The sequence below is a fragment of the Biomphalaria glabrata genome, chromosome 13, assembly GCF_947242115.1.
Source record: "Biomphalaria glabrata chromosome 13, xgBioGlab47.1, whole genome shotgun sequence".
Classification (NCBI taxonomy): domain Eukaryota; kingdom Metazoa; phylum Mollusca; class Gastropoda; family Planorbidae; genus Biomphalaria; species Biomphalaria glabrata.
The window spans coordinates 17,378,122-17,390,939 of record NC_074723.1 but is presented as its reverse complement, the minus strand read 5'-3'; the positions used below and the strand labels follow the sequence as shown (position 1 = coordinate 17,390,939).

At 36.4% G+C, this 12,818-nt stretch overlaps 1 long non-coding RNA gene across 2 annotated transcripts; it reads right to left on the bottom strand.

Moving 5' to 3' along the window:
- Nucleotides 1-757: 757 nt before the first annotated feature.
- Nucleotides 758-6,198, bottom strand: LOC129922461 (uncharacterized). 2 transcript variants are annotated; one of them, XR_008774449.1, is made up of 4 exons: nt 4,669-6,198; nt 3,358-3,464; nt 2,940-3,008; nt 758-2,575 (listed from the first exon to the last, which is right to left on the bottom strand). It is a non-coding gene; the product is annotated as an uncharacterized LOC129922461 (long non-coding RNA). The 2 variants fall into 2 exon arrangements; XR_008774448.1 differs by having other exon boundaries at nt 759-2,575; nt 3,358-6,198.
- Nucleotides 6,199-12,818: the final 6,620 nt, after the last annotated feature.

Below are 12,818 nucleotides of genomic sequence, written 5' to 3'. Positions count from 1 at the left end.
CCTAAGACTTATGAGGAATGCTATGTTTCCAGTGGCTACTCAGCCCCAGCTGTGACCTACATATTATGCCACACTGAGCACAGGCATAACCATTGTCCACCTGTGGTAGAATCAGTTGTTTTTTTTTCTTTTTGCCGTCTACCCTCTGCAATTAATTTTCATTGGTGTATACCACACCTTTGTAAGTGACCTCCAGCTGTCTCGCTCTGAAGCTGTATGCAACCAGGTGCTCTCTTATTCTATGTCAGTTAAAGCAAGTTGGCGCCTAAGCTTGTCTTTAAAGCATTTCTGTGGTACCTCTTTATGTGCATATGACATGTTAGGCAAATAGGTTTTGCCTATCGGAAGGCCATTTCGGAATATATAGGTGTTTAAAATGAAACTCCAAACATCTGGACTTCCAGTAACCAAGAAAATAAGCTTAGGATTCAAAGAGACGACACTGGCATTTCAGCTAAGACAATCAGTAAAATTAATAGCAACTTTAATTGCAGTCCACCAAACAAGATAAAAAGAAACAAGTGTGGCTTCAATAGCATTGATGATATTTAGTTTACTTTTATCTCATTTACTAGTATTACTATTTCATTGACTAAGTTTTTTTATTGTCAAATATGCATAAGTACATGTACTAGTTCCTGCAATTTGATGAAAAATAATAATTAAATTGTGTGTAGTCTATATACAAATGTTTATAAGAGATCATAGCTTAGCTTAATTTACTTAATTTCAAAACTATATTTTGTGTTCTGACTCTACTCTAAATAAATTATATTTTATTTTAAGAATGCAAAGTTGGAAATTCTGTTCTGATGAAAAAAAATTATTAAAATAAAGTAGATGTTTATGGTTTCTTTGTATTTATTTTTAAATTATTTATTCATTAAAAATTAATTGTTCATTAACATTTACTTGAAGTAAAGATCAAAAACACAAATTCAATTCATGCAGATCACAGCCCATCACTTAAATGTATTTACTGTCAATTCTACACACTATTCATTTCAAAATGTTGCTTTAAATTGTTATATGACACAATCAAAGTACTGGTACCTCACATTGATGTAGGCCTAAAGCACCTGAAATAATGACAAATTTTCATTCAATAACTTGTACTGTCATTTATTATCAGACGTGTTAAAACTAATGACCTGTATCATCATCATTGGCCTCCTTCAGTCGTAGAAATAGAAAGACTAAGGTTTCATCTCAGAGCACACTTCCTCATGTGGCTGTGGAGCCCTATTTCGGAGAGACACTCCCATCCACAGATAGCACAGGTTAAGGTGGTTTTTGCTTCGGTGGTAGAGGAGCTGGCCATTTTTCGGATTGTACGTTTTTCTTCCTGAGCTGAGACCTATGTACTTTCACTGTCCATAGCTTTCTTGGTCACTGTCTCTCCATCTGTTGCGGTCTAAAGCTATGTCTTCCCAATTGTCAGTATTGATGTTCACTGATTTGAGGTCACGTTTTATTACATCTATGTAATGGAAGTGGGGGCGACCAGTTTTTCTTGTGTCAGTAGTGTGTTAAAACTAATGACCTGTGTATATAATTTATTAAGCAGGAGCATCAACAAATCTTGAACAATAATTGTCTACAGAAAAACTTTATTCTTATCCAAACAATATACATCTACAATGTATTTAAGCAAGTTCATTTATATTTATACAAATCTATATGGCCTAAAGATTATAGCGTATTTTGATGTGTGAATACCAAGTTACATTATTACATGAAAATAGTGTACTCATTTTTAAAATATTCTGGGTAATAAAAATAAAAAACTAATGATACAATAAAATTGAAGCATTAGTCAAAAAAAGAAAAATTTCACTCAAGATCTATGTGAACTCTGCTTGAAAATTAATTAATTAATTAATTTTGAAATTAATTAAAAAAAAAAATTATGGTTCTTTAGTCAATGGAATGATAGCAGCAATTATTTAACAATTTCATGATTATCCATTCATTTCAATATACTTATAACTGAAAAATAATTCATAAGGTTTAGATACAACCATTTGAAATAATGATTATAATTTTTTTCTTAATTTGCTTAATTCAAATCTAATATAAACAAGATTTCCTCTGTCAAGAAACTTATGAGGGAACAACATGCATGTTCTTCTCAGTAAGTTTTGCAAAGGGAATTAAGAATATTTAATTGATGTTGCTTTTTTTTTTGCCAACATTTTAAACCTTAGCACCAGGTTTTAGTTTTAAGGAGAATGCACCATATTTTATATGTTTACTTTTGTTAGATTCTTATTTTAATTTAAAAAAAGTAAAATTTCCCTTACCACTCATCCACTGCACTCCCTCTTGTTTTAATGGGGCTCAGATTAATAGTTTTCAAGTACAATATCAAAGAGATTTAAAGAAATACTAAATCCAAACCTGTTGGCTGAATGACAGGATATACATAAATATGTATACAGCTTACAGTATAATATATATATCTTAAATTAAAATTGGTCCAAGACTTTTATTTTGCAACATGATGGGATTTTCCTTTCTGGTGGTGCTATGCAGGAGTCCAAGAATCTCATCTTTTCTCATAACAGAAAGTTATCTAGTTATAAAAATAAATAAAAGGATTTAAAAAAAAAAAAAAATATGTGTGACATATGTGTTGACCATGCTAAACGTATATACCTATGTTATTAATAATAGTTATATAATTTTGCCATTCTAAAAATAGTCTGTACCTAAAAGGAGCTACTGCGTTAATGTGTAGACATGGCCCTGACCTTAATAGTTATGAATTATTACTATAGGTGAAGGCAGATGTTCAGTTAATTTGATGCACATTGAACTAATCTAAAAGCAACTATAACATATATTATGATTTACATTTTCATGGAAAACTAGTTTTTCAAAAATACAAGTACTTCAGCTTATGAGAAAAGTACATGGGAAAAATTGCAGTACCTTACCTTTAAGAGGTGCAACCAATCATTGACTTTTCAGGAATGCATGCCTTTTTCTTGCATTTCCAAACATAACTGTAATTATACAATTAGGCATATTGGTTAATTTCTTTTGAAAACATTACAATTAAAAAATAATAATATTAAATTGAAAACGTTGTATCAAACATACAAATTATCAGACAATTTTGCCTAATTTCATCTAACAGTTTATTGTAAAGGAATGGCCTGCACAACAGCCAAGGTATATTAGGCATTCATGAAAGATGAATGTGCTTACGAGTGTTATAAAAAAAAAAAAAAAACTTAGAGAAAAATGTTAAATTCCATCCCAGATATTTGGATGTTGCTTGACCATGAAAATCACACAATTCATAAAACATCTATTAGATAACTAAAATAAAAATTGTATAGTAGTACTTACATTAAATATTGAATGGATGCCCAGAGAGTAGAAATAGTATAAGTATGATCCTTGAGCCATTCTGGTACATCCTCAGAACTGGTTGCCATGGTTCTACTTGTTAATAACTGAAACATTACAAACATTTTTTTTTATTTATAATTTATCACAGACTAGAATAGAAATGTTGCCAGGAAAAATACCAATGGTTAGAATACACCTGATGCTACTTTTGTAGCCTTATTACTGGTTAAAATGCACCTAAACTTCATTAATTAAATCTGATAAGAAACATATATGTATCACACAAGTCCAAGTTAATCAGAGTGTCAGCAAATAATTAACTAGATATGTGAGTTTTATATTAAAGTACTGAATTTCAGGGGATAGATCCAACTTGACACCACATCATTTATTATTTCATGAACTCATGGGTCTGGGTATGGCATGGAATGGAAACTAATATACATGGGGTGTAGGCAAGGCATGGATTATAAATTGTCTTGTATAGATTAGATTGGGTAAAACTGCCAATCGAAGGTAACTTTTACTGATAGATCTGGATCAATTATAAATTTATGGGACCTAGGCCTGCATAAATTTTATCTTTTATTTATATATTTTATGTACATATATAACTAGTCTAGAATCTATAATTATAACTTAATAATAATTTTTGTAGATAGATGTCATATAATATCTAACATATTAAGTATAGATCAGTAGATTTAGAATTTTAGCTAGTGGAATATTTTTATATCCTAATCTGAACTGGATCTATATATCTAGAATTTAGATCAGTAGATTTAGTATTTTAGGTAGTAAAAACTTTTATACTCTAAATCTAAACTGGATCTAGATCTAATTATTCTAGAAGCTTAGATCTAGAAGACTAGTTGTCAAGATTTGACTACACTATGGCTAATGCACTAGCTTAGTAGGCCTACTAGATAGATCAAGAGACAGAGTACTAATAGACTCGTCTTGCCTCGTTGGGCCTCCCAAATCAGCTATAGACTTTAGAGACAATTTAGGAAGGTGAATATCGATCCAATTCAAAGATCTACAATCTACATGTTAGAGTCTAGCTAGAGATGCTAGATCTAGTCTAGAAGGCTTATCAATAAAAAATAAAATCAATCATTTCTAAAGTTTGTAAAATTATATGTAGATCTAATCTATCTATTTATAATATAATAAAAATCTGTCTACTTTTTAAATATTTAAAATGATATGGCTGGTGATATTAATTATTTTAATTGAGACATTGACATACTGTCACATACAAAGTAACAAAATAATTAGATCTTATACTAACTCATAGACTCATACCGTATTGTATTAAACCTTCGAGTTTACGTTCCACTACCTTGACTTGACTATATTGACTAAATAAAGGGCACTATGATTATAGATGTAGATTATTATCTATGATGATGTTGTTTATCAACTGGTAGATCTATAAGTAGTATCGTCACATTAAGTATAATCAGTATAACTACTGCATTCGTTTCATTCACTGTCTGTATCAAATATCGTGTGAATGACTGAATGTGATGTGAAAGTGAAGTCTAGATTTAGAATAATTTAGATAGAATTGATAGATTATAGAATATAGATCTACTATTAAAAAGTATTAACTATACTAACTATAGTGTCTATACTATAGTATAGCCAGTATGACTCGTATGAGTATACTCATATACTGTAAAAGTGTATAATAGTAAGTATAGCTATAGACAGACTAGATCATAGATGATCGATAGATCTAGAATCTAGACTAGAGTCACTAGATTTGACTAGATCTATAAATATTCATATTGACAATTATTGATCTCATGTATGGTCTAGATCTAGATAAAATAGAGTGGATCTCATGACTGTCTATATTAGATCTATTGATTTTTTTTAAAACTTTAAATAAATCTAGACCTTAGTCTTTAACTTTAGTCTAGGCCTAGGTGTTGTAGATCTATATTATTCTAGATATTATACAAGAGATCTAGATCAATATAAGTTCGGTTTTTTAAAAATTCGCATTCGAAATTTTAAATACCCAGATTTAAGTATTTATATACCCATATTGGTAGGTCCGAGTTAATCATTTATTAGATCTATTAAAGCATGTCTATATAAAAGATTATTATTTTAAAAATATATTATTATATAAAAGATATAGTTATGAATATTTACTTAAAAAAAATAAAGAAAATGAATTTTTCACTTTTGCCAATTAACACTCTGGCTAGCAAAAAGGATGACTCCTCAATACTGTGAAAAGACGATAACTGCATGAGTTGGTTTGGAATTGTATTTTGTAAGACTAATTTTCAAAACATATCCTTCATGAGAGAGAACGAAAAAAGGTTGTAAAAAAAAAAAAAAGCTGGCTGGACTACGCAAATAATGGACCAGCCTCTCTCTCTTGATATCTTGTTAAGAACATTGGTGACCGGGAAAAGTGGATGGTTTGGTTGCGCGGGACAGATGATAAAAATGACATGTACATTAAAAAAATCCAGATTTTGTGTAAAATACCCAAATGAGGAAGTACTGGAAACACCTATTTTAATGAAGTGGCCTTAAAAAAAAATCTTTTGTGACGATCCATTATTCAGGGAAATTGTATCTATTTTATCAGATAGTCAGAAAATGGATAAAGTTTTTACAGATCTAATAAAATATAGTGTGGGGAAGTTTTACTCTCAATGAAGGTCAATCCAAGTGGCTCTCGGAGTAAATTTCTTCTTTGGCATCCTCATCGATTTTTCAAATTGGTATGGTGCGCGAAAAAGATGCGCGACGGCACTCTGATCATAAAATCTCGAAGCTGGTGTTCCATTAGTATAGTTCCATGGTTACACCATTACTCCAAATAACATTCCATTTTATTGTATGTAAGAAAATATTTTGTTATTTAGTTTTTTTAATTATTTTTTTTCACTAGCCGTTGTTGGCATTTAGATTTCACATCATTTCCTTAGAGTTTTGAATGTTAGTTCATCAATGAAAATAAAATTTATTTTTAAGTTATTGTTGTTGTTTTCTTTATATATTACTGAAAACATATATATCTACTGATATTAAATGCGTTTTCTTTCATGTGCTTTCATTTACATAAAGTACAGCACAGTATCTATGGAAAAAAAATTACATTTTTAAAACTATATTCATGTAACATATTCTTATAGATCATAATTAGATGCAAGCTTTTGGCATAGATGCTACGCAATATTAGCAGCGGAAACATCAAGCTTAATTATGCCAGTTTATGACAAAACAATATCAAAGTTAGGCTGGTATCTAATACCAAGGTGTAAGGGGCCCAGGCAGACCATTACATTACTTTCCGTAAGTGGTCATTGCGTGAACACTGTACATGATTTTATAAAAACTGTCTCCAAACAACACATGAATCAATACAAAAAATACGATCAATTTTTTTAATCAACTATTCTTTATTAATAAAATACGTTTTATTTAGAGAGATTACTAGTTAAGGAGAGAAAAGCCCCATGTAGAGAATTAGGTCTATGCTTAAACATCTTTAATACAAAAAATAGATAACTATAAAATATTAAAACATTGTCTAGTTTAGTGACTAGCCCTCGATATCTAGCTTAGTGACTAGCCCTCGATATCTAGTTTAATGACTAGCCGTCGATATCGAGTTTAGTGACTAGCCGTCGATATCGAGTTTAGTGACTAGCCTTCGATATCGAGTTTAGTGACTAGCCCTCGATATCGAGTTTAGTGACTAGCCCTCGATATCGAGTTTAGTGACTAGCCCTCGATATCGAGTTTAGTGACTAGCCCTCGATATCAAGTTTAGTGACTAGCCCTCGATATCGAGTTTAGTGACTAGCCTTCGATATCGAGTTTAGTGACTAGCCTTCGATTTCAAATTGATGTTGAACAACATTGTTTTGTTTTTTTTAAACACGAAAGTTTTGTCACAAATAGCCTCCCCCCCCCCCACTACCCCCCCTCCCAACTTTCCCATACGTGATTGGACCATAGCGTATTGGGAAAGCTAAAAGCATGAAGTGCACTAACAAACACAATGGGTAAAAATATTTTAAAAATGTTTTAAAAAGGGACCTTGGGGAACGGAATTTAGTGACTGATTTTTTGCTTTAATTTTGCTTATTTGTAGGTGAGATTTTAATACTAAACCATCACTTGCCCCAGCACAGCCAAGGGTTTTTTAGTTTCAACCCCCTACCCGGGGGGTTATAGTTTAAACCCCCTACCAGGGGTTTTTGTAGTTAAATCCCCCTCTTCTATAAAACTAAACAAAAAAAATGCAAACGACCATCCCCAAATTCAAGGAGCACAGTTAATTAAGTATTTGATCTTAAAACTCCCTCTAAAATTTACGATAAACTCCCTCTTCAATATAAAAAAAGCAAATTACACACTAAAAATTCTATGAGCGTAGCTAAATGGGTTTTGACTCAGTTTTGAGTTTAAACCCCCCTACAGCGGGGTTTGAAGGTAAAAAATACCTCTTTAATATTCAAAACATACACTCAAAATTCTATGAGTGTAGTCAAAGGGGTTTTGAGTTTAAACTTCCCTCCAGCTGAGTTTGAAGCTAAAATAATACATCTTCAATGTAAAAAAAAAAAAGGAAATTACGCACTCAAAGTCAGTAAGAATAGCACTATAGGTTTTTGAAATAAAACTTTTTAATAGCAGGAAAATGCACTGTAGATACCACAGAGTATGTATTTTGTTGGCTTTCAATACCAGAAATAGTGCTTGGCGGCGGGGCTCAGCCCAAGACCCCTTTGCTAGCAATGTCGAGGAGTCTACAATTTTTTCCACTAACTCCAGGAAGAACCTATTCTAGGGCACAATAAACGTCTTCCGAAAGAATGAAGGGTCAGAATGTAATAAAAATTATGTACACACATGCATACATATACATTTTTTTTCGCAGGGGAGGGGGGCTGGGGGGGGCGGGGAGAAAAACAAATCCCCCCCAACCCCCCCCCCCCCCCGAAAAAAATCCTGGCTACGCCCATGATATATATATATATATATATATATATATATTAGCTCAGAAATAAAGATTCAAAACATATCTATCTTTTGAAAATAGTATTGAAAGTAATATATAGGCTATGTCTACATTATTCGCGCTAATAACGCCTGTCGCCAGTGCGCAGAAACATTGGTGCCATTTTGTCCTCAAAACGGTGGCGACATTTCATCCTGTTTCGTGGACAAAGTTTTGGGCGTCTTTTTATTAAAATTACTTTGTTGAGGTCTTAAAATCTTTATTAAAATTAACCAGAACGTATAAAGCAGGTTAAAGACTTTGAATTAATTATGACACTACAACTAAAATTAATGGGGAAATATATATACGCACTGCAAAGACCAAAAAGGCAGGCGGTCCAAAGGCAGACCCGAATGCGATGGATTGATGATGTGGAAGCAGATCTACAACAGCTTGGGTTTCGGGCGTAGAGACGAAAGGCCCAGGAGAGATCTGAATGGAGGGATGTGTTGAAGTAGCCCAGAACCACTAGGCGGGATGGTTGGACTACAAACGAAGCCACGTAGATCAACACATATACGGAGATCAATATCCTTAAACGTTTTTTGACTCTAAATCAGTGGTCTTCAACCTTGCTCGGCCTACGGCCCTCCTTTTCGTATTTTTTTCTTCGAAAAATCTGCATGCGCCCCCCCCTCCCCCCAAATAAAAATACTAATAAAGAAGCGCGAGAAAACAAATTTAAATAAAATGTCATTTAATTTTTCATTTTCATGCTGCAATTTGATAATTTTATAACTATTATACAAAAATAATGTCAACTGGCAGTGATTATACACGAAAGAGAATCTCATTGCCATGACTTTTTTTCTAATCCTTTTTAAGTTTTGAGTATTAAGGCCTACTATTTTTAGGTTTAATTTTATATTGAAGTCTTATTTATTTATATAAATATTATTATTCATTTAAAAATGAAATTAAGCTCCTAGAAATGACAAGCAATAAATTAACCGAAACCAAAGTAAGGTAAAGGTCTCCTCTAGCGATTACATACAGTCTATTTCTTTACTTACTCATTACGTATGTTACGCACCAAATTCAGCTTAACCATGTATGTTGATGGAAAAGCTAAAAATAATTCAATTTTCTACTACGGTTTTGAAATTTTACGGGAACAATTAATTCTAGCCATATCTTTGTTGTATCTCCAATGTTAATACTCTTTTCACTAATGGCAAAATTTTGTAAATCTATTCATTTAAACATAAGCAACAGACGTTTAAAAATTGTCATTTCTGTTTAAATTATAAAATTTATTACATCCTTTCCTTAAATTCTCACTAACTGTTGAATCTTCCAGTTTTTCAAAATTATAGTAAAGAGCTTATCAAAACGAGCCCTTTCGAAATCCAGCAAACCTCAGTTTACAAAAAGAGTTTAACATGCTGTTCATCAGGTATTTCAAAAAACTGTTGAAAGATAAGCTTATTTTTTGGCAAGGGTTTGTATTTTATTTACAATTTTAAAAATTAGATTTAAATGGGAATCAAATAGTGGGCTATCATTTTAATAAAATGTTGCCTGTGTATCACAGCTCACATCAGTTTGGTTGTCTACCAGCAGATGGGCTGTCTACCAGCAGTTTGGTTGTCTACCAGCAGTTTGGTTGTCTACAAGCAGTTGGGTTGTCTACCGAGTCAGAAACCCCATTGACAACGAAAAACATGCTGAGAATTACTCCCTTAGAGCACGTGAGAGGAAGCGAGCAGTGAGTCTTAAGGTTGCCTTGTCCCTGTACAAGGACAGCCTCTGTGTCGTGCATGAACCAGTATTCTCTCTATCTATAGCTTGTCCCAATCGTCCTTCGTGCAGAACTCTGCATTCATAAAGAATGTGGTCTATTGTTTCATCGTCCTCCATGCAATGGCGACACCGTGTGTCGTAGTTCTCCTTCTATCGTCCGAGGTAAGCACCAATTGGACAATGGCCGACCCGGAACTGGGCTAGGACTGCCTGTTCCGCACGATTAAGTTGCCACCATGCATCCCTTCTGTCTGGTCTCCTCATTGCCCGATAAAGCTCACGCCCCTTGTCCGAAGAATCCCAGCCGTCGTGCCAAAGTGTCAACATGCGCTGGTTGACTAGGGATCGTACACTTTCATATGAGTACGGTTCATCATTTTCGAGCGCCGTTGCGACCGCGGTTTTCGCGAGCTGGTCAGCCAAATCGTGGCTGACCACCCCACAATGGGCGGGCACCCATTGCAAAGTAACGTTCACGCCGAATCGTAGGAGACGCCCTCCGACCGTTAGGACGTCCCATACCCTTCTAGCACCTTCATCCAGCCGTTCTATGGCCTCCAGTGCGGCCACCGAGTCCGTGAAAAGAACTATGTCGTGCGCTGACGCAGTCCCGTTACGTACCATCGTAGCCACCCAGTCCAGTGCTTGGAACATTGCTTCGAGTTCAGCCTCGAGGCTGCTTTTCTGCTGACAGGATCCACTGAGCTCGTCACTTTCGGGATTGCCAGAGAGTCGAACTACCGCTCCGTACCCAGCTTTCACAGTTCCCTCGAGCGTCCGCACAGAACCGTCTGTGTAGATGGTGGTTACTCCGGCTGGATATGATGCGATAGTCTCTCTGGCTGCTTGTAGTAGCCGTGTGGTTGGACTCGTCACCACTGGGTCAAGTAGGCTCTTCCGTATCGTCGGCATGCCGAGAGCCTCCATCGGGAAGATAGAACCGGACGGGGAAAGAGCAGCCCGCTCCACCGGCAGATTCGCCTCTCTGACCAGCCCGCGTGCCACATGCATGAAACAAGGCCGGTTTTTGAGGCGTCTCCTACCCTCCCAGTTGTCGACCAGACTTCTGAGTGGGCATCCATCTTCCAGCCGCATATATCTCTCGTGAGCTAGTATGACGGCTCGTTCTCTGCGCAATTTCAACGGTGGGATGTTTGCCATAATCTCGCCAGCGGCAATTGGCGTTGTCCTAAAGGTTCCACAGATTAGTCTTAAGGCTTGGTTCTGAACAGAATCTAGGCATGCTAAGGTCGTTTGCGAGGCCCAGACCTGAACAGGAAGACTGTAGTCCATGTGAGAGCGTACTGCTCCCATGTACAGTCCTCTCAGCACGTCAGCTCTCGCTCCCCACTTCGTTCCAGCTAGTTTCTTTACGATATTCAACTTCTCGGAAGCTGTTTCTTTTATCTGCTGGATATGATCGCACATAGTCAGTTTCTGATCGAGAATTACTCCAAGGTACTTGGGCTTTTTATCCCATTCCAGAATCTTGCCATCCATTCTAAGCTCGACAGGTTCCTTCAATATATCACGGCCCAGCGTAAACCATGAGTAAACCGACTTCGAGTGGTTTACCTCAAGGTTCCACATTCTGGCGTAGCAGGATATAGTTGTTAATGCCTGCTGAAGAGTGTCAATGAGTTGTTGACGGTCTCTCCCTGACTCCCACAACACGATATCATCTGCAAACAACAGCTTCTGACATTTCAAAAGAGCCGGCAAGTCGTTGATAAAGACCAAAAACAGCGTACAGCTGAGTGCCGATCCCTGCGGCACCCCCTGCTCAAGTGGAAGTTTCCTCGACAAGTGCTTACCAACACGAGTCTGTACCGTTCTTTCCGTGAGGAAATTTTGGATCCACCTAAGCATATATGAACCGACACCTAAGTTCATCAGTTTCAACAACAAGCCGGGCCTCCATACTCTGTCGTAGGCCTGCTTGAGATCGATAAATACCGCTAGCGTCGACTGACCAGGTCGATTTGTGTTGCCCCACTGGAAGCCATCCGCCACTTTCTGCATGAATAACGTCACTTGATCGATCGCATTTCGTTGCCTCCTGAACCCGCCCTGTTCAGGAGCAATGAGACCCTTCGTTTCTAGAAACCATGTGAGCCTTCTGTTGACCATGCGTTCGGCCGCCTTCCCGACGTTGGACGTCAACGAGACGGGTCGGTAGCTTTCTGCACGATCTGGGATTTTCCCCTTTTTGAGCAGGGGAACAATCGTTGCCACTCGCCAAGCCTTGGGGAAATCCCCCTTAGTCCAAGTACGATTGATCAAATCCAACAGTTTCCTTCTGCCTATGGGACCGAGATGTTTCAGCATTTCGTTGCTGATCCCATCTGGCCCCGGTGCCTTGCGTAACTTGCACTTCCGAAGTGCAATGTCTAGCTCTCCGTAGGTAAAAGAGTTGATGAATGTGCTCGTCTCATCCTCACCATAGACATATCTGCGTTTTGCTTTCGCCTTCCTGATGCTGTCTAGAGCTTTCGACACTTCGCTCCTCTCACCCTTCCTAGAGATGGCCGCAAAGGCATGGTTTAGAGCGTCCGACCGTTTAGAGTCAGTGACCACCAAGCCTTGAGCCGTTTGCAGGGGCGCAGCTGCTTTTGGTTCTTTCGCCCTGGTTAGGTTATTGAGAAGTTTCCATGCCTGTCGTCCGTCCGCA